Source organism: Phyllobates terribilis, unplaced genomic scaffold, assembly GCF_046119375.1.
Source record: "Phyllobates terribilis strain yellow unplaced genomic scaffold, ASM4611937v1 Scaffold_63__1_contigs__length_7903474, whole genome shotgun sequence".
NCBI classification, from domain to species: Eukaryota; Metazoa; Chordata; class Amphibia; order Anura; family Dendrobatidae; genus Phyllobates; species Phyllobates terribilis.
The window spans coordinates 7,244,603-7,265,258 of NW_027362823.1; the positions used below are offsets into that span (position 1 = coordinate 7,244,603).

Sequence of the window (20,656 nt, forward strand, 5' to 3'; positions counted from 1 at the left end):
GATCCCTTACATGCCTGCACTTTTCGGCTTGCTGCTGCTGCAATCCACGCGTTTTAGATCTGCATAACTCCACCTCTTTAAACACAGCACCTTCACCCCCTGCTGTTCCCACCCGCCTCAACACCGTTGGAAGGGAGGAGAACCAATTAAGGCGGGGGGTGGGGTGGAACGAGCAGCTGTCTACCCTTAGCAGGAGGGCTCCTGATTACATACCTCTCCTGCTGCTGCTGCTGCTGGCTGTCCAGCAGCAGACTGAAGGTGGCTGCTGCTGTGCACAGGTATATAAAGGCTCAGAGCCTATTATGACACGCGCAGCCAGCGTTCCATTGCCACATTCCATCTACTGCAGGCAGGATACCTGGCTGGCTGAATGTCGCTGAGAAGCTCACAGAGACCGCCATAAGCAACAGTTTAACAGAATGCCACAGACTAATCAACCAAACTTTTTGGGTTGGGTTCTCTTTTATAGTCTGCAGGCATTAAATGAAAGAAGTCAGTGTTCCAGCAGAAGGAGACAACGTTTCAGAAAAGGCATTGTAGCAAACCAAAAAAGAAATTTTAAGCGCAGCAGAGTAACCAGCGCACATACCTGTTAGCTCAGGTGAGTTTAAAAGGCTGCTGTTGATAACAAGGGCATTTGCTAAATAGATGGTGTGTGTGCAACAATATACTGAAAGGTCAATTATATTGTGCAGCTTATCTCACCACCTGTAGTTATTTAGGTGAAAGCTCCAAAATGCTTGCCTAATATGTCTGTTTATCCAAAAGGAAGTAAAAAGGGAGAGCTAGAAAGATAGCATTGCATCACATTACATGGCAATGCAATGCACAGTTGCTGAAGTTGAACCAAAATGAGCTTGTAATCTGGCTTCTGCAACTTTGAACATGAAAAATCCAATGAGGAGAAGAAAAGCAAAGCCAAAGAGTCCATCCCAAAATCCGACAAACAAGCAAAATGAACAAAAAACATTGAATTCAATTCTTTCTGATTTTAGAAACTGCATTAAAGAAGGGGTGCACCGGTCCTGGAGATACTGCAATACCAGGTCAATGCGTGGAGTGGACAGAGCAAGCTCTTTTTCCATCTCCCTGTTCTAAAAATCCATTTAATATATGGTCCCCAGATAGGGGACGTATCAGATATTAAACTGATAAGAACAGATACTACACTTGATCTTAGCCAAAAGGCCGAGAAGCGATAACCAGAATTGGTTTCAAACTACGGAGCCACCCAAGGATCCTGAAAAGTCCATTTGTGGAGATGAGCTCCTGGACTCCCGTTAAGAAGACATGTTGTCAACCTCTAGATCCCTTACATGCCTGCACTTTTCGGCTTGCTGCTGCTGCAATCCACGCGTTTTAGATCTGCATAACTCCACCTCTTTAAACACAGCACCTTCACCCCCTGCTGTTCCCACCCGCCTCAACACCGTTGGAAGGGAGGAGAACCAATTAAGGCGGGGGGTGGGGTGGAACGAGCAGCTGTCTACCCTTAGCAGGAGGGCTCCTGATTACATACCTCTCCTGCTGCTGCTGCTGGCTGTCCAGCAGCAGACTGAAGGTGGCTGCTGCTGTGCACAGGTATATAAAGGCTCAGAGCCTATTATGACACGCGCAGCCAGCGTTCCATTGCCACATTCCATCTACTGCAGGCAGGATACCTGGCTGGCTGAATGTCGCTGAGAAGCTCACAGAGACCGCCATAAGCAACAGTTTAACAGAATGCCACAGACTAATCAACCAAACTTTTTGGGTTGGGTTCTCTTTTATAGTCTGCAGGCATTAAATGAAAGAAGTCAGTGTTCCAGCAGAAGGAGACAACGTTTCAGAAAAGGCATTGTAGCAAACCAAAAAAGAAATTTTAAGCGCAGCAGAGTAACCAGCGCACATACCTGTTAGCTCAGGTGAGTTTAAAAGGCTGCTGTTGATAACAAGGGCATTTGCTAAATAGATGGTGTGTGTGCAACAATATACTGAAAGGTCAATTATATTGTGCAGCTTATCTCACCACCTGTAGTTATTTAGGTGAAAGCTCCAAAATGCTTGCCTAATATGTCTGTTTATCCAAAAGGAAGTAAAAAGGGAGAGCTAGAAAGATAGCATTGCATCACATTACATGGCAATGCAATGCACAGTTGCTGAAGTTGAACCAAAATGAGCTTGTAATCTGGCTTCTGCAACTTTGAACATGAAAAATCCAATGAGGAGAAGAAAAGCAAAGCCAAAGAGTCCATCCCAAAATCCGACAAACAAGCAAAATGAACAAAAAACATTGAATTCAATTCTTTCTGATTTTAGAAACTGCATTAAAGAAGGGGTGCACCGGTCCTGGAGATACTGCAATACCAGGTCAATGCGTGGAGTGGACAGAGCAAGCTCTTTTTCCATCTCCCTGTTCTAAAAATCCATTTAATATATGGTCCCCAGATAGGGGACGTATCAGATATTAAACTGATAAGAACAGATACTACACTTGATCTTAGCCAAAAGGCCGAGAAGCGATAACCAGAATTGGTTTCAAACTACGGAGCCACCCAAGGATCCTGAAAAGTCCATTTGTGGAGATGAGCTCCTGGACTCCCGTTAAGAAGACATGTTGTCAACCTCTAGATCCCTTACATGCCTGCACTTTTCGGCTTGCTGCTGCTGCAATCCACGCGTTTTAGATCTGCATAACTCCACCTCTTTAAACACAGCACCTTCACCCCCTGCTGTTCCCACCCGCCTCAACACCGTTGGAAGGGAGGAGAACCAATTAAGGCGGGGGGTGGGGTGGAACGAGCAGCTGTCTACCCTTAGCAGGAGGGCTCCTGATTACATACCTCTCCTGCTGCTGCTGCTGCTGCTGGCTGTCCAGCAGCAGACTGAAGGTGGCTGCTGCTGTGCACAGGTATATAAAGGCTCAGAGCCTATTATGACACGTGCAGCCAGCGTTCCATTGCCACATTCCATCTACTGCAGGCAGGATACCTGGCTGGCTGAATGTCGCTGAGAAGCTCACAGAGACCGCCATAAGCAACAGTTTAACAGAATGCCACAGACTAATCAACCAAACTTTTTGGGTTGGGTTCTCTTTTATAGTCTGCAGGCATTAAATGAAAGAAGTCAGTGTTCCAGCAGAAGGAGACAACGTTTCAGAAAAGGCATTGTAGCAAACCAAAAAAGAAATTTTAAGCGCAGCAGAGTAACCAGCGCACATACCTGTTAGCTCAGGTGAGTTTAAAAGGCTGCTGTTGATAACAAGGGCATTTGCTAAATAGATGGTGTGTGTGCAACAATATACTGAAAGGTCAATTATATTGTGCAGCTTATCTCACCACCTGTAGTTATTTAGGTGAAAGCTCCAAAATGCTTGCCTAATATGTCTGTTTATCCAAAAGGAAGTAAAAAGGGAGAGCTAGAAAGATAGCATTGCATCACATTACATGGCAATGCAATGCACAGTTGCTGAAGTTGAACCAAAATGAGCTTGTAATCTGGCTTCTGCAACTTTGAACATGAAAAATCCAATGAGGAGAAGAAAAGCAAAGCCAAAGAGTCCATCCCAAAATCCGACAAACAAGCAAAATGAACAAAAAACATTGAATTCAATTCTTTCTGATTTTAGAAACTGCATTAAAGAAGGGGTGCACCGGTCCTGGAGATACTGCAATACCAGGTCAATGCGTGGAGTGGACAGAGCAAGCTCTTTTTCCATCTCCCTGTTCTAAAAATCCATTTAATATATGGTCCCCAGATAGGGGACGTATCAGATATTAAACTGATAAGAACAGATTTTTTTTTTTTTTTTTTAATTTGGCTATCCCCCACATGGGGATAAAAACCGTTTATTTAAAATTTAACAAATTACAGAAATAAAACCATTACATCCACATTACACTTTCGGGACTTCAAAGAAAAATAAAAATTCCATCACAGCAAATTTTACAAGACTTCAAATATTCCATAGGTTAAAAAGCCATTTGCCTGCCAACGTTACATTCTTTTTCCTGTCCAATAAATAGTATATGTACATTTCACTTTTACAAAAGGCTAAAACATCATCTACTGGTAACATTTCATGTTTAAAAACAGCAATATTTCTAGCATTCCAGAGCGCTATCTTGGCACAATTCACTGTCTTCCACGCCATTATTTTTTGGTCCATTGTTGGGCATTCCAGAAGACCATATAACACTGATGCAAAATTAAAGTCCTTGAGGTCCACCATTTTCTCCAGCAGGGGGATTAATCTTCTCCAGAACTCTTTAGCAAAAGCACAAGTCCATAAAAGATGCTTCACTGTCTCTTCTTCTTGACAACCTTCTCTTGGGCAGATGGCAGACCTCACAAAACCTCTTCTGTACTGGAATGCCCGGCAAGGAAGACAGTGGTGTGCGCAGCTCCAAGACATGTCTTTCTGTACATTAAAAAGATAAGGGGCGTTAATCATTTTCCATATGTGTACAGTTTTGTCATCATCATAACGTTCAATATCACACAACGTCACATCAGTACTAATTTGTTTGAGTAGTGTCTTGCTGTTACATAGATCCCCTGTCTGTTTCTTATTCAAATTAAAATCAAGAATAATTTTCTTTAAAATCTCATAATGTGCAGGCAGGTTAAAAGCATAAGGAAAGGATAAAACCGTTTCAAACCAACCAAACCTTCTCATGAGAAAACCAGTGTTAAAACGCATAAAATAGGAAAGGTAATTATCTTTAAAAAGGGTTTTAAAACAGAAACAGAAAAAATGTATTAAAAGAAACTTATCTAAAACAGGGAAATCTTTCCCACCTTTAACCTTTGGCTTTGTCACAATTTCTCTTTTGAGTTTCTCCATTTTTGAGCCCCAAAAAAAGGTAAAACATACTTTTGTAATTCGTTTCAACAAATTTGTAGGAGGGGGGAACACCAAACTAAGATATAACAGGATAGGTAATATCACCATTTTTACAATCAGAACTTTACCTTCCATTGACAGCTTTCTCATATTCCACATGCAGATTTTCTGATTAATTTTCTGTGCTGCCGCATCCCAGCTATTAAAACCATTATTAGATTCATTAAAAGAAACACCTAAAATAGTAATGGAATCTGTAACTTCAATTGGTACATCATGTAAACTCATCCCCCCGACATTTAAAATATTACATTTAGTAAGATTAATTTTAAAACCGGAAACTGTACAAAAAGACTGAATTTGGCTTATCGTTTTTTGTATTGAAGGTACATCACATCCAAACACTGCTACATCATCCATATAGCTTACAACTTTAACTTGTAGACCGTTCCCTCCGGGTAAGGGTACTCCACATATTTGCTTATCCCGGCGTATTGTACATAAAAGGGGTTCTATAGCACATATAAAAAGCAGGGGGGACAAAGGGCAACCCTGCTTCACCCCTGATTTTAAAACTACCTCTTTTGTTTTAAAACCATTAACTAAAATCTTACTCGTACAATCATTATAAAAAGCTTTAAGAGACAATAAAAACCCACCCGGAATGCCCATTTTTTCTAAAACTTTAAAAAGATAAAAATGAGACACGCGGTCAAAAGCTTTCTCAAAATCCACCGCTAGGATTGACATCTTTGTCTTTCTGGTTTTTACATCTTCAATACAATCTTTCACCAGGTTTAAATTGTCCCAGATACTACGCCCAGGTACCCCGCATACCTGATTTGCATGAATTACTTTATGTATCACCTTTTTCAACCGATTTGCACAGATCTTAGCCATAATTTTGTAATCACTATTTAAAAGAGTTATCGGCCTCCAGTTTTTAAGATCCGTTTTGTCACCTTTTTTGTATAGTAGTGATACCTCACCTTTCTTCCATGAGTTGAGTAAAACCTTATTATTAAAAACTTCGGAAAACAAATTAAACAAATCATCTTTTAAAATATCATAAAAACTTATATAAAACTCTATGGGGATACCATCAGGGCCGGGCACTTTACCATTTTTAAAACTCTTCATGGTTTCTAAAATCTCTTCCTCACATAGAGGTTGGGATAAAAAACTTTGGGCATCAGCATCTAGGGTGGACTTGATCTCCCCCAGGAAAGTGTGTATTAAATCATGGTCTACAGTTTTTACATTAAAAAGATCATTAAAATAGACATTTACCTTATCCAATATAACGTTGATATTATTATCTCCATCTATGTTATCAATTATTGTTTTCGCCTGTTTGTTTTTCTTAAAAAAATACCTGGAACAAGTCTCATCCTCTTCTACGTGTTTTACCTTTGAACGAAAAATCAGTTCTTTTCCTTTTTGTTCCAACCACTTTGAAATTTCTCCTTTAAGACTCAATATATCATTACCTACATCCAGACCATTGTCTTTGAATTTGTACAATGTCTGTAACCTGATATTAAGAAAATTATAGATCTCAAACTTTTCTTTAGCTTTTTGTATGCTTTTCTTTATAAAGAAATCTTTAATGTTTATTTTCATTCTATCCCACCAGGAGCTAAAAGAAATATTGGGGTTTTTCCTTTTTCTACACTTTACATAAAACTCAATAAAATCCGATAAAATTTGTGGATCTTTTAAAAGGGACACATTCAATTTCCAAGATTTCTTACCACATTTCTTCTTTCCATTAATCCTCACTCTAAAAGATAAAACCTTGTGATCTGAGAGAATATTAGTTAAAACTTCACATTTCACTGGCAGTATTTTTTCTGAACCTAATACAAAATCTATCCTGGAGCTACATGTAGAATTGCTCCAGGTGAAACCAGCGTCTATAGGGCTATCCTTGTTACATTCTTTATACACATCAGTTAATTTACAATCATTTATAATATTGCTTAACATTCCAGACGTTTTGTCATAATTTCTACTCACGGAACCGGAGCGTCGGCTTTCGCCTTTTAAAATACAATTAAAATCACCTGCCAGGATAAAAGGTTCAGAAATGTTAATAAATAAAGGTAAAATTTCCAGCATATCAGCCCTTTCATTTTTATCAGGTGACCCATAAAAATTTAAAAACTGCCATCTTGTCCCATCAATAAAAGCCTTAACTAAAAGAATACGACCCGGTAAAATATCTTGGATAAAATCAATAGACACATTTCCCTTAAAAAGTATAGCTACCCCGGCTGATACGGTTGCATTTGATCCAGACCAGACCGATGGACCATGTTTCCACTCTTCCTTATATTTTTTGTAAGAAATCTTATGAGGGATATGACATTCTTGTAAAAAGAAAACAGAAGCTGTGAAACAGGTTAAAAAATGTAAAACAGTAGCTCTTCTGGTCTTGGATCCTATGCCTCTCACATTGAGGGAAACACCACTAATGTCAGCCATCATAACAAATGGTTAGGAAGAAACAAAAACTGGACTTTACCTATCCGATGGACGGATCAGACCACTTGGACTTTCACCAACGCCCTCTTCTGAATCCACCGTTATCAAAGAGTCTTCATCATCGGAGAAGGAACATTCACTTAAATTAAGACCCGACGCTACTGGGGTGTAGCTCGGAAGGATATTGAGAGAAAGGTTACACTGGGTCTCCATAGGCTGACCATTTAGGTTCTCGTCAGGTGGGTCTCCGAGAGGCTCCGCACTCCCCTGCTGACCCGCAGAGGGTCGTAACACAGGGGCAGGCTGCGCACATGGCGGAGCCTCAGAGTCCCCGGAGGCAGCCAGGTTCGGGGCCCCACCTGGAGCAGCAGAGCCCCGGGACCTCGGGATTCCAGAGTCTACACCCCCGTGAGGGGATGTATCCATCTCCTCCCTATTAGCCACCTCCACGGAACCATTCTTTTTCTTATTATGAGACCTCACCAAATGCCACGTACCGCCCTCGCTCTCGTGAGACCCAGTGGGAATTTTGGGCTCGGTGTCAGCCTTTTGGCGCTCTTTTTTGGCCTTACCGACCGCCCCTTTATGATCTTTCTCAGCCTTCCTTTTAGCCTCCTTATGGTCTTTCAGCCAGCTCCTGGGCTCCTGTGAGTTACCTGTCATTGACTCGGAGGGATTGTTACTAGTTGAAGCGCCCTTATCACCTCCCGAGGCTCCAGGTTGTTGCTCCTCCTCCTGAGGGGTGGTCTGATTGGCCCGTCCATTCCCGGATGTCTTGGACTTCTCCTTTTGTTTTTGTTCATCCTCTCTGAACCTGTGAGGGCAAGAAAAATAGAAATGACCAGGTGTCCGACAAAAAGAGCATTTTTTTTCATTTGGGCACTCCTTTGTGTCATGTTCAGTACTGGCACAATTTCTACAAGTGGCACCACAACTATCCTTAGAGTGCCCATAGAGACCACAATACCTACAGAAAAGTGGCATTCCTGAGAAAAAAAAATCCCCATTAGTTTGCCCTATTTTAAATCGAGCTGGAGGAAGTCTCACACCTCCAGGGAATTTAGGGTCTCTTTCACATTTTACTAAAAACTTCCATTTTGAGGTCCAGATGTTAAACTCATTCAACACTTTCCCAATCAATTTCACACTTTTAAAATAAACTGACAAAAAGGAAATAACCTCTGGTGCTGTTATGAAGGGTGAGAAGATTTTCACAACCACCATCTTTACCTCATCCAGGACGTGCTCGATGATCTGAATCCCTTTTAGACCAGGGCTATTTTCTACCGACTTAACTCTGGACAAAACATCTTTGAAAATACCTTCGCCAGTAAAGGTTACATCATAATCTCCACGTCGAGGATAATCCTGGATAGAAAGGATTTCGTTGGTTCTGACGTGGAGCAGTTTCTCAAGCACGTCCTGGACTACATATCCCAGATTCCGTATATCGGAACCACCAGCCGTAAATCGGACCCTTATGGTGTTCTTAAGCCTCGCATATAGAGGCACGAGGTTGGGGTCAACCTCCATGGTATGGCGCAACAAAATGCAAATTGCAACCGCCTGCAATCTGCGCCTTCAGAGCTTTGAGATAAAGCACCTGAAGGCTGGGGGATCGCTGCCCGTTACCCTAGGACTAATCCCTCTCCCTAATAGCAGCAGGCAGGTGAAGCCCACCGAAGTGGACGATCCTGCCAGGCCAAGGAGAGGGGTACCTGAGTGCCCTTCAACTGAAACCTCCTGCTGTGAAGCACTTGGTCTCAGCCAAAAGGCCGAGAAGCGATAACCAGAATTGGTTTCAAACTACGGAGCCACCCAAGGATCCTGAAAAGTCCATTTGTGGAGATGAGCTCCTGGACTCCCGTTAAGAAGACATGTTGTCAACCTCTAGATCCCTTACATGCCTGCACTTTTCGGCTTGCTGCTGCTGCAATCCACGCGTTTTAGATCTGCATAACTCCACCTCTTTAAACACAGCACCTTCACCCCCTGCTGTTCCCACCCGCCTCAACACCGTTGGAAGGGAGGAGAACCAATTAAGGCGGGGGGTGGGGTGGAACGAGCAGCTGTCTACCCTTAGCAGGAGGGCTCCTGATTACATACCTCTCCTGCTGCTGCTGCTGCTGGCTGTCCAGCAGCAGACTGAAGGTGGCTGCTGCTGTGCACAGGTATATAAAGGCTCAGAGCCTATTATGACACGCGCAGCCAGCGTTCCATTGCCACATTCCATCTACTGCAGGCAGGATACCTGGCTGGCTGAATGTCGCTGAGAAGCTCACAGAGACCGCCATAAGCAACAGTTTAACAGAATGCCACAGACTAATCAACCAAACTTTTTGGGTTGGGTTCTCTTTTATAGTCTGCAGGCATTAAATGAAAGAAGTCAGTGTTCCAGCAGAGGGAGACAACGTTTCAGAAAAGGCATTGTAGCAAACCAAAAAAGAAATTTTAAGCGCAGCAGAGTAACCAGCGCACATACCTGTTAGCTCAGGTGAGTTTAAAAGGCTGCTGTTGATAACAAGGGCATTTGCTAAATAGATGGTGTGTGTGCAACAATATACTGAAAGGTCAATTATATTGTGCAGCTTATCTCACCACCTGTAGTTATTTAGGTGAAAGCTCCAAAATGCTTGCCTAATATGTCTGTTTATCCAAAAGGAAGTAAAAAGGGAGAGCTAGAAAGAAAGCATTGCATCACATTACATGGCAATGCAATGCACAGTTGCTGAAGTTGAACCAAAATGAGCTTGTAATCTGGCTTCTGCAACTTTGAACATGAAAAATCCAATGAGGAGAAGAAAAGCAAAGCCAAAGAGTCCATCCCAAAATCCGACAAACAAGCAAAATGAACAAAAAACATTGAATTCAATTCTTTCTGATTTTAGAAACTGCATTAAAGAAAGGGTGCACCGGTCCTGGAGATACTGCAATACCAGGTCAATGCGTGGAGTGGACAGAGCAAGCTCTTTTTCCATCTCCCTGTTCTAAAAATCCATTTAATATATGGTCCCCAGATAGGGGACGTATCAGATATTAAACTGATAAGAACAGATTTTTTTTTTTTTTCGAAAGCCCGAATTCGTGTACAAAACCCGAGTGCGCTTAAAAAAAGTGACAAGTGCCACAAAAAAAGTGCACTAGGATGCTGGTCTTCTTGAAACCCTCTCCAAAAGGAGAAGGGTCCCCCAAACCATTCCCCGTCCCTCCGAGCCAGAAGGCCACAGCGAGGAACAGGGACAAATAGCCACCTCCAGCCAAAGCCAGAGGCGACCCAATCTTACCCCCAGCACCTGCCCGAGTTCTCACCCGAGCAAGGCACTGGAGCCAAAGACTGTGCTCCCCTCCCGGAAGAGGGGAGCCAACAACGCTCTCCTCCCGAAAGAGGAGAGCCAGGGGGGTTCAGGGGGGAGCGGAACCTGATGGCCACACACTCCCCCCCTAGACCTGCCAAGAGAGGAACCCGTAAGGGAACCGCATCCCGACAAAATCCTAGTAAGGACGTGGACACACGTGAAAAAGTGGACACACAGTGACAAAAAAATTAAATAAATAGTGAAGGTTTCACAGTATAATACTGCCCGGACCTTCGACCGGGAATTGAAAAATTCCCCATCCTAAGGCCAGAAGGCCCGGAATAAGGGTGTGTGTGAAGAAAGAAATATTGAAGTGCTAGTGCAAATGTGCCATAAACTCAAGTGGGGTTCCCAATCCCAGTGAGTTAAGGCACCCCAGGGTCACCACTCCTGGGGCACTTCACACTTCGGGCTTTCGATCTTCCCCGGCCCAATGGCGTCGATCCTGGGAGGCCATGCTTTCCACCAGATGACTATATTAGCCACCTGGCGTACTAACAAGCGCCTAAACCCCAGTGTGCATAATGTATCAATCTACTAGGGCGGCCAACATCCAAAACCGCCTTTTCGAAAGATACTACACTTGATCTTAGCCAAAAGGCCGAGAAGCGATAACCAGAATTGGTTTCAAACTACGGAGCCACCCAAGGATCCTGAAAAGTCCATTTGTGGAGATGAGCTCCTGGACTCCCGTTAAGAAGACATGTTGTCAACCTCTAGATCCCTTACATGCCTGCACTTTTCGGCTTGCTGCTGCTGCAATCCACGCGTTTTAGATCTGCATAACTCCACCTCTTTAAACACAGCACCTTCACCCCCTGCTGTTCCCACCCGCCTCAACACCGTTGGAAGGGAGGAGAACCAATTAAGGCGGGGGGTGGGGTGGAACGAGCAGCTGTCTACCCTTAGCAGGAGGGCTCCTGATTACATACCTCTCCTGCTGCTGCTGCTGCTGGCTGTCCAGCAGCAGACTGAAGGTGGCTGCTGCTGTGCACAGGTATATAAAGGCTCAGAGCCTATTATGACACGCGCAGCCAGCGTTCCATTGCCACATTCCATCTACTGCAGGCAGGATACCTGGCTGGCTGAATGTCGCTGAGAAGCTCACAGAGACCGCCATAAGCAACAGTTTAACAGAATGCCACAGACTAATCAACCAAACTTTTTGGGTTGGGTTCTCTTTTATAGTCTGCAGGCATTAAATGAAAGAAGTCAGTGTTCCAGCAGAGGGAGACAACGTTTCAGAAAAGGCATTGTAGCAAACCAAAAAAGAAATTTTAAGCGCAGCAGAGTAACCAGCGCACATACCTGTTAGCTCAGGTGAGTTTAAAAGGCTGCTGTTGATAACAAGGGCATTTGCTAAATAGATGGTGTGTGTGCAACAATATACTGAAAGGTCAATTATATTGTGTAGCTTATCTCACCACCTGTAGTTATTTAGGTGAAAGCTCCAAAATGCTTGCCTAATATGTCTGTTTATCCAAAAGGAAGTAAAAAGGGAGAGCTAGAAAGATAGCATTGCATCACATTACATGGCAATGCAATGCACAGTTGCTGAAGTTGAACCAAAATGAGCTTGTAATCTGGCTTCTGCAACTTTGAACATGAAAAATCCAATGAGGAGAAGAAAAGCAAAGCCAAAGAGTCCATCCCAAAATCCGACAAACAAGCAAAATGAACAAAAAACATTGAATTCAATTCTTTCTGATTTTAGAAACTGCATTAAAGAAGGGGTGCACCGGTCCTGGAGATACTGCAATACCAGGTCAATGCGTGGAGTGGACAGAGCAAGCTCTTTTTCCATCTCCCTGTTCTAAAAATCCATTTAGTATATGGTCCCCAGATAGGGGACGTATCAGATATTAAACTGATAAGAACAGATACTACACTTGATCTTAGCCAAAAGGCCGAGAAGCGATAACCAGAATTGGTTTCAAACTACGGAGCCACCCAAGGATCCTGAAAAGTCCATTTGTGGAGATGAGCTCCTGGACTCCCGTTAAGAAGACATGTTGTCAACCTCTAGATCCCTTACATGCCTGCACTTTTCGGCTTGCTGCTGCTGCAATCCACGCGTTTTAGATCTGCATAACTCCACCTCTTTAAACACAGCACCTTCACCCCCTGCTGTTCCCACCCGCCTCAACACCGTTGGAAGGGAGGAGAACCAATTAAGGCGGGGGGTGGGGTGGAACGAGCAGCTGTCTACCCTTAGCAGGAGGGCTCCTGATTACATACCTCTCCTGCTGCTGCTGGCTGTCCAGCAGCAGACTGAAGGTGGCTGCTGCTGTGCACAGGTATATAAAGGCTCAGAGCCTATTATGACACGCGCAGCCAGCGTTCCATTGCCACATTCCATCTACTGCAGGCAGGATACCTGGCTGGCTGAATGTCGCTGAGAAGCTCACAGAGACCGCCATAAGCAACAGTTTAACAGAATGCCACAGACTAATCAACCAAACTTTTTGGGTTGGGTTCTCTTTTATAGTCTGCAGGCATTAAATGAAAGAAGTCAGTGTTCCAGCAGAAGGAGACAACGTTTCAGAAAAGGCATTGTAGCAAACCAAAAAAGAAATTTTAAGCGCAGCAGAGTAACCAGCGCACATACCTGTTAGCTCAGGTGAGTTTAAAAGGCTGCTGTTGATAACAAGGGCATTTGCTAAATAGATGGTGTGTGTGCAACAATATACTGAAAGGTCAATTATATTGTGCAGCTTATCTCACCACCTGTAGTTATTTAGGTGAAAGCTCCAAAATGCTTGCCTAATATGTCTGTTTATCCAAAAGGAAGTAAAAAGGGAGAGCTAGAAAGATAGCATTGCATCACATTACATGGCAATGCAATGCACAGTTGCTGAAGTTGAACCAAAATGAGCTTGTAATCTGGCTTCTGCAACTTTGAACATGAAAAATCCAATGAGGAGAAGAAAAGCAAAGCCAAAGAGTCCATCCCAAAATCCGACAAACAAGCAAAATGAACAAAAAACATTGAATTCAATTCTTTCTGATTTTAGAAACTGCATTAAAGAAGGGGTGCACCGGTCCTGGAGATACTGCAATACCAGGTCAATGCGTGGAGTGGACAGAGCAAGCTCTTTTTCCATCTCCCTGTTCTAAAAATCCATTTAATATATGGTCCCCAGATAGGGGACGTATCAGATATTAAACTGATAAGAACAGATACTACACTTGATCTTAGCCAAAAGGCCGAGAAGCGATAACCAGAATTGGTTTCAAACTACGGAGCCACCCAAGGATCCTGAAAAGTCCATTTGTGGAGATGAGCTCCTGGACTCCCGTTAAGAAGACATGTTGTCAACCTCTAGATCCCTTACATGCCTGCACTTTTCGGCTTGCTGCTGCTGCAATCCACGCGTTTTAGATCTGCATAACTCCACCTCTTTAAACACAGCACCTTCACCCCCTGCTGTTCCCACCCGCCTCAACACCGTTGGAAGGGAGGAGAACCAATTAAGGCGGGGGGTGGGGTGGAACGAGCAGCTGTCTACCCTTAGCAGGAGGGCTCCTGATTACATACCTCTCCTGCTGCTGCTGGCTGTCCAGCAGCAGACTGAAGGTGGCTGCTGCTGTGCACAGGTATATAAAGGCTCAGAGCCTATTATGACACGCGCAGCCAGCGTTCCATTGCCACATTCCATCTACTGCAGGCAGGATACCTGGCTGGCTGAATGTCGCTGAGAAGCTCACAGAGACCGCCATAAGCAACAGTTTAACAGAATGCCACAGACTAATCAACCAAACTTTTTGGGTTGGGTTCTCTTTTATAGTCTGCAGGCATTAAATGAAAGAAGTCAGTGTTCCAGCAGAGGGAGACAACGTTTCAGAAAAGGCATTGTAGCAAACCAAAAAAGAAATTTTAAGCGCAGCAGAGTAACCAGCGCACATACCTGTTAGCTCAGGTGAGTTTAAAAGGCTGCTGTTGATAACAAGGACATTTGCTAAATAGATGGTGTGTGTGCAACAATATACTGAAAGGTCAATTATATTGTGCAGCTTATCTCACCACCTGTAGTTATTTAGGTGAAAGCTCCAAAATGCTTGCCTAATATGTCTGTTTATCCAAAAGGAAGTAAAAAGGGAGAGCTAGAAAGATAGCATTGCATCACATTACATGGCAATGCAATGCACAGTTGCTGAAGTTGAACCAAAATGAGCTTGTAATCTGGCTTCTGCAACTTTGAACATGAAAAATCCAATGAGGAGAAGAAAAGCAAAGCCAAAGAGTCCATCCCAAAATCCGACAAACAAGCAAAATGAACAAAAAACATTGAATTCAATTCTTTCTGATTTTAGAAACTGCATTAAAGAAGGGGTGCACCGGTCCTGGAGATACTGCAATACCAGGTCAATGCGTGGAGTGGACAGAGCAAGCTCTTTTTCCATCTCCCTGTTCTAAAAATCCATTTAATATATGGTCCCCAGATAGGGGACGTATCAGATATTAAACTGATAAGAACAGATTTTTTTTTTTTTTTTTTTTTTTTTTTTTTTCTCCTCAGACGAGGAAATTCCACAGTCTATGGAAACCAGACAAAGGAAAATTCCATCAAAACAGCTGCGTCAAATCCAATACGCAATTTGCTGTCCCCATCATCATCGGAAATATTTATTTCATATTTCAAAACAACAATAACAAAAATCAAGAGGTACTAACAATATATCTCCACTTTTTAACTTTCCATATTCCCTCCGCATCCACTTCCCCTCTCCTCTTTTTGTCCCATAGGAAACACACATACATCTTCCCCAAAATCACCTTCACACTATCCTTTACAGCAATTTCCTTCCTTTTAAACACATACACATTCCTCACATCCCATAACACTTCCTTTATACATGCAAGCATCAACCACAAGACTCTTTCCTTCGTCCCATCACATATTCCCAAACCAAACATAAACAACTCAAAAGACAACAAATTCACACCACACAATTCTTTACACAAAGGCCCCATTCTCCCAATCACATCTCTAGCATACTGGCAATTCCAAAAAACATGCAACACACTTTCCCTTCCACCACAGCCATTTCTTGGACACATTTCACTCCTCACCAAACCTCTATTCCTCTGAAACTCTCTCACAGGTAATACTCCATGTAAAGACTGCCACACAACTTCACTCTGTTTGTTGGTCATACCACTCATCCGCACTTTCTTCCAAACCTTCTGCACATCACCACCCCTAACCATATTTATTCCACATTCTACCTCTCTACATTCAATCATCCTATACACAGCCTTCTTATTCTCCAGCAATCTCACATCTGCATCACACAATTCATACCTCACCAAAAACTTATAAACCCACACATACCATACAGGCACCTCAAAAGCAATCGGACATCGCAAATCCCTTTCTTGCCACTTTAAACGAAACAAATACGCTCCAAATAAATACCTACACATAGATGAAAACTTTCCATCCGCCCTAATCACTTTCAAAATAAACACAACGATATTCACACCAAAAAACACGTCCAAATTCGGAAAACCCAAACCACCTTTTTCCACTCTTTTAACCAAAATTTCTCTCCTAGCTCTCTCCATTTTCGAGTTCCACAAAAAAACAAATAAAATTCTATTCAAGCTTCTCATACACATATATCCTGGTGGAAATATTACCGCAATATATAAAAATATTGGCAACACCACACTCTTAACAATTAAAATCTTCCCAAAAAAGGATAAACTCCTCAATTTCCAAAAATTCAACTTCTGCTCAACTTTTCCTTTCGCATCATCCCAACTTTCTTTCCCATCCAAACTCTCTGAAAACTTCACACCCAAAACTTTAATAGGTCCATTCACTACATTCACACCTACATCCCTACTTAAACTTCCGCCTCCAAAACCCTTACACTCACTCTTTTCCCAATTCACTTTAAACGCAGATGCACCACAAAAAATAGACACTAACAACTTCACCCGCCTCACCGAACATTCAGAATCACATAATACACACACGTCATCCATATAACCACTCACCTTCCATTCTTTTCCTCCACCTCCCGGCACTTGCACACCACGAATTACCTTATCTTTCCTCAGCATACACAACAATGGCTCAATTGCACAAATAAATGCTACAGGGGACAAAGGACACCCCTGTCGCACACCCGAAAACACATTCACTTTCCTACCCACATACCCATTCATTAAAACACAGCTATAAACACCCGCATACAAACTTCTCACTCGCCCAACAAAATCAGCCGGAAAACCCATTTTTAACAACACTCTGAACAAAAAACCATGCGACAACCTATCATAAGCCTTTTCAAAATCCAAACTTAACAAAAATACACTCTTCTTACGACCCATGCAATCCCATAGACAATCTCTTAACATACACACACACTCATGAATCCGCCTCCCAGGTACCGCACAACACTGCTCATCCCCAATCACACTCTCTATCACATCACGCATCCTATTAGCCATAAGTTTTGCATAGATTTTATAATCACAATTAAGTAACGTTATTGGCCTCCAATTCCTCAGACTTTTCAAATCCCCTTTCTTAGGAATTAACACAACCATACCTGCACGCATACTCTCAGCCACCTCCATGTTTCCCCACTTATACTTACATACATCCACAAAGTCCTTACCAATCACACCCCACATCACACGATAAAATTCTACTGGGAGGCCATCCTCCCCCGGCGTCTTATTCAAAGCCATACTACACATAACCTTCCATACCTCATCACCAGTCACCTCACCCATCACTCTCTCTCTTTCTGCTTCACTCAACTTACTCTCTAACACACTCAAAACATCATTCTCCAAACATTCATCCCTCTGTTTCACTGCATACAGATCCTCATAAAACTTAGCCACCTCTTCACACATATCCTCTCCACTCACCTCACTTCCATCTGCTCCATACACCACGCTCATACTCTGTTTCTTTCCAAAAACTTTTTTAAAGAAAAACCGAGAACATTTCTCATCCTGCTCCATCTTATCAATCTTTGCCCTAAACACTATGCTTCTCCCTCTCTCCAACAAAAACTCACTAATCTCCTTTTTTACCTCTAAAATATCCTCCTCCACCTCAACTCCTCATTCCCTTAACTTATACAAAACGCTCAACCGCGCGTTCAGTTTAACAAAACTCTCTCTTTTAATTGCTGCATACTTGTATCCTAAATTTTTAAAGAACATTTTTGCTTGTTTCTTCACCCAGTCCCACCACTCACAAACATTCCCAAACTCATTTTTATGCTTACACCATTCTTCATACCGCCTTTCATACTCCTTTCTCACATCTTCATTCTCTAACAGTTTAACATTTAACTTCCACAATCCTCTCCCAAACACTCCATCAACTTTTATATCCAACTCACACAACATACACACATGATCTGAAAAAAGAACGTTTTCCTGCCTATAATTAACAGAAACCATATTTTTAGAAATAAAACAATAATCCAATCTGGATTGTACCCTACCACTCTCAGAAAAGAAAGTGTTCAACAAAGGATTCATGTTACACACGCGCTGCATATCACACAACCCAAAATCATTCACTAACTCCAATAATGCTTTCCCAGACACATCCACATTCACTCTCCCCACATCACAGTTCATATCACCCACAATTACCACAGGTATTCTTCCTGGAACAAAAAGCTTAATTTTTTCAAATAAATTTTTGCGCTCATTTTTTTCAACTGGCGCATAAACATTAATAACACAAAACTTTACATTCTTGTATACAAAATTAGCAAGGATACATCTCCCCACCTCAATAACCAAATAATCACTCAAAACAACCTCCCTTCCTTTAACCAAAATACCCACACCATCATTCTTATTACATGCACTCCCCGACCACACAGACGCTCCATAAGACCATTCATCCCCTTTCACACCATCCACTACCCCACATTCTTGTAAACAAAAAATAGATGCATTTTGCATAGCTAAAAACTCAAAAATAGCAGCTCTTCTTACTTTACTTTTAAACACTCTTACGTTTTGGGACACTATGGTAAATCCCATAATACTTCTACTCCTTCACCAATTACACAAAGAAATAGCCTTTGGCCTAAACCAAAGCTCACAAGAGGACAAAAAGAAAAAAAATTTACAATATTATATGGTGACACTATCCAGCACCACCACTATCCTCCTCCGCCATCAGAACAGAACAGCTGGTTTCCGACCCGCTGGCTTCACCACCCACACTCCTCATTCTGGCAGTTCTGATCTTCCTCTGAGGCTCACTAAAATCTGCATCATCACTGCCCCCACCATCCTCCCTACGACTCTTCTTTGCACCCCTATCATCCTCCGAAGAAAAATCTTCAATGTTTTCAGGACCCGAAGGGTGTTCAGGACTGTCGGGTTCCGAGATTTGCACTTCACATCCTGTTGCGTCCATTGCCTCTCCAAAAGTCATCATCTCAGGCAGCTCTGCTTCCACCACTTTCCTAGATATTCTCGCAGACACTGCCTTTTTCTCCACCTTTGCCACTTCCCTCCAGAACTCCTTTTCTTCCCTCCGCTTCTTCCTCATTTCTTCAGCAGAAGAAGAACATGGTCTCAGGGACACCTCCTCTGGCGCCGTAGAGGGAGAGGCTCTACCAGTTTCCCGCCTCCTTCCCTCTCTCTCCTCCCTCTCCAATCTTTCCAGCACTTTCAGTGCGCTTGCCATCTGCCTCCTCTCCAGCTCCTCCTCCTTCTGTTCTTTATCAGAACGTCTAGGTGCACTCATAGGACAGTCCTTATACATGTGATCACTACTCCCACAGACATCACAGGACTTGGCCTCTGGACACTGGTTGGCCATATGCCCCTCCTTTCTGCAATTTCGGCAACACTGCCCTTTAAGGCATGTTACCATGGTATGTCCGAAAGAAAAGCATCTACGGCAAAACATGGGCTGGCCTGGGTAAAAGAGGAAACCTCTATGGCCTGCAACGGAAAAATTTGATGGAGGGTGTCTAAAGCCCCCCACACTGTCAGGATCCCTTTTCAATTTCACACGGAATTTATACTGACAGTTAAAGATTCCTAGACAATTGACTTGCTTCACTCCCTTCCGCACATATTCACAGTAGCGAGAGAGGAAGCACTCCAGCAGCTCAGGGTCTGTAAAAGGGTTATAGACAGTCACAGTCACCTCCTTTTCTTGCAGACCAAACAAAGGTTCCCATCTAACTCCTTCCAAGCAGGGGTCACTAGAGTGACCACGGAGCCATTCAAAGACATTAAGGCAAACATCCTGGTCCATAAAGGTAACGTCATAATTACCTTGACGTGAAAATTCGTTGACACTGAAGATCTCAGAACGTCTTGCTCCAGCTTTGCCTTCAACGATGTCTTGGACAATGAAAACCACGTTGTTCTTGTTCTGGTCAGATGGATCCACGGACAAACGGATGGTGTTCTTCACAAAAGACATCTTGGATTCTGTCGGTATGGAATACCACAGGAAAAAGCAGAAAATCCTCCACAAAAGGGTCCGGATTCCTCCAGGAGACTCGCACCAATCAAGGTACAGTCATACGATCGCAGCCAAAAGGCCGAGAAGCGATAACCAGAATTGGTTTCAAACTACGGAGCCACCCAAGGATCCTGAAAAGTCCATTTGTGGAGATGAGCTCCTGGACTCCCGTTAAGAAGACATGTTGTCAACCTCTAGATCCCTTACATGCCTGCACTTTTCGGCTTGCTGCTGCTGCAATCCACGCGTTTTAGATCTGCATAACTCCACCTCTTTAAACACAGCACCTTCACCCCCTGCTGTTCCCACCCGCCTCAACACCGTTGGAAGGGAGGAGAACCAATTAAGGCGGGGGGTGGGGTGGAACGAGCAGCTGTCTACCCTTAGCGGGAGGGCTCCTGATTACATACCTCTCCTGCTGCTGCTGCTGCTGGCTGTCCAGCAGCAGACTGAAGGTGGCTGCTGCTGTGCACAGGTATATAAAGGCTCAGAGCCTATTATGACACGCG

General features: G+C 43.1%; 5 non-coding genes and 3 pseudogenes across 5 annotated transcripts; all 8 read right to left on the reverse strand.

The window, feature by feature from the left end:
- Positions 1-1,009: 1,009 nt before the first annotated feature.
- LOC141192761 (U2 spliceosomal RNA) lies at positions 1,010-1,200 on the reverse strand. Its single transcript, XR_012266068.1, has one exon. It is a non-coding gene; the product is annotated as a U2 spliceosomal RNA (small nuclear RNA).
- Positions 1,201-2,312: 1,112 nt separating this feature from the next.
- Positions 2,313-2,503, reverse strand: LOC141192762 (U2 spliceosomal RNA). Its single transcript, XR_012266069.1, has one exon. It is a non-coding gene; the product is annotated as a U2 spliceosomal RNA (small nuclear RNA).
- Positions 2,504-3,621: 1,118 nt separating this feature from the next.
- On the reverse strand, positions 3,622-3,827 carry LOC141192536 (U2 spliceosomal RNA; annotated as a pseudogene).
- Positions 3,828-10,214: 6,387 nt separating this feature from the next.
- Positions 10,215-10,398, reverse strand: LOC141192537 (U2 spliceosomal RNA). Its single transcript, XR_012265913.1, has one exon. It is a non-coding gene; the product is annotated as a U2 spliceosomal RNA (small nuclear RNA).
- Positions 10,399-11,189: 791 nt separating this feature from the next.
- On the reverse strand, positions 11,190-11,281 carry LOC141192646 (U2 spliceosomal RNA; annotated as a pseudogene).
- A 1,115-nt stretch (positions 11,282-12,396) lies between these two features.
- Positions 12,397-12,587, reverse strand: LOC141193074 (U2 spliceosomal RNA). Its single transcript, XR_012266372.1, has one exon. It is a non-coding gene; the product is annotated as a U2 spliceosomal RNA (small nuclear RNA).
- A 1,109-nt stretch (positions 12,588-13,696) lies between these two features.
- LOC141192763 (U2 spliceosomal RNA) lies at positions 13,697-13,887 on the reverse strand. Its single transcript, XR_012266071.1, has one exon. It is a non-coding gene; the product is annotated as a U2 spliceosomal RNA (small nuclear RNA).
- Positions 13,888-14,996: 1,109 nt separating this feature from the next.
- LOC141192576 (U2 spliceosomal RNA) lies at positions 14,997-15,198 on the reverse strand (annotated as a pseudogene).
- Positions 15,199-20,656: the final 5,458 nt, after the last annotated feature.